Here is a 1801-nt window from a genome sequence, read left to right as displayed (position 1 = left end):
AAGGGCTTACTCGGCGGGGGGCACGGGGGGGCCCGGCCCGGCCCGGCCCGGCCCGGCACTCTGCTCCAGCCGGGGGGAGACTGGGTTTCCGGGCTGGAAATTCCTCCCGAGGGATAATTAACTGCGGATTTCGTGCCCATAGCTATACCAGCATATACATAGATGCATACATCTATACATACATCCACATACAAAATATATATACACAAATACACTGTACATACATATATGTGTAAATGTATGCGCATACACACATGTGAACACACATATAAAATACACACATATATATGCGTGATTTTATATATTGTATGTACATATGTATACGTATCCGTGAGGTCCTTGTTCAGCCCTTGGGGGAGACCAGCCGCCCCCTTGCCAGCTGCCCCTGCCCCACGGTCCTCTCCACCTCTTCTGATATGACATGCAGGACCCAACACATCTGAAAGAGCATGTCCTGGGATGTGGAAAGGTACCCCCCCTCCCCCCATGCAGATGCATGTCCTCCAGCCTTGAGCCCAGGGACTGCATGAACTGGATATATATAGATGTGATGAGTTGAGGACAATCAGAAAATAGGAAATGGAACATTTACGCTGAAGAAGAAAAACGCTGGGATGATGAAAAGCTACTTCTTAAATTCATAATATTTAACGATCTGTTGGGCCTTTGAAACTCATAAATATTGACTGCAGTCATACCAACTAAACAGAATAATTGGTTGAAAACATGAGGAATGAAAATACAAAATATTTCTGGAGTTGGAGCTGAGAAATTTTTCTATGAAAGCAGTGGATAGATTCCACTGGAACACCTAGGCTCCTTGTCTCAGTGAATATACAGAATATCAGTGATGAAGTCATCACAATAACATAACATTTCGTCTACACAATATCCTCCAGAAGGACAAGCACAGCAGTCCCTACCTTTAAGCACTGGCCGGCAGTTAACCATCCTTTCTGCTCCCTCAGTAGATGAGATCCCCGGATGGACTTTCCACAGTAAAACAAAAATGGGATGTGATGACATCTCATGCCACCTACAACAAGTTTTATTGTGCTTTTGGAAAGATACAGATCCTTATTTTCTCATAGTAGTGTCCAAATGAAAACCAGGTCATCAGATTATCTTCACCCATATTGTCAGGCCATATGTCTGATAGTAGAGACCAATCTTACGGTAGAAACATTTGCCCATCTCTCAGTGTCATTTGGGATTGTTGACTTTATTCTCAAAATTTCTGTTCTGGCTAAAACTTCAGTGCTGACACAGTTATAAAAATTGACACAGTTATAAAAATTGACATGGGCACAAAAATGCTTCTGCTCATATAATTTATTCTTCTGGGGGGAATGGGTACAATCTACACAAGCTAAAGAACTCTTTTGCTAATAAAATCTGTATTTCCATTAGGAAATCTGCTGCTAGATCTCTGTAGGCATTTTACATCACCAGCAGGTCATGATATAATAGATACAATAATTATATCTACCCTAGAATAAGTCCCGTATGAAGAGACTTATACAGAAAAGTTAATACAGTAAAAGCTCCATTTATGATCAGATTTTGTTGTAGAGTCTCTAAAAACCTGGGCATGGAAATAATACACAGGAAGAAAGATCTTAACTTCACATAGAAAACAAGGGGCTCTCCGCTGACTATTACCATTCAGGAATGAAGCACTGACATGATGCTGAACAGTTGTATAACTACATCGGCTCAAATGTCGGTGGCAGGCAAAACAATGGGAATCAAATATCAGAAATTATTTAGGGAGGAGTAGAGAACAAACCAGAAGACATCA

This window comes from Aptenodytes forsteri, unplaced genomic scaffold, assembly GCF_000699145.1.
Source record: "Aptenodytes forsteri isolate BGI_AS27 unplaced genomic scaffold, ASM69914v1 Scaffold82, whole genome shotgun sequence".
NCBI lineage: Eukaryota > Metazoa > Chordata > Aves > Sphenisciformes > Spheniscidae > Aptenodytes > Aptenodytes forsteri.
The sequence above is the reverse complement of the archived record's forward strand: the minus strand, read 5'-3'. Positions refer to the sequence as shown.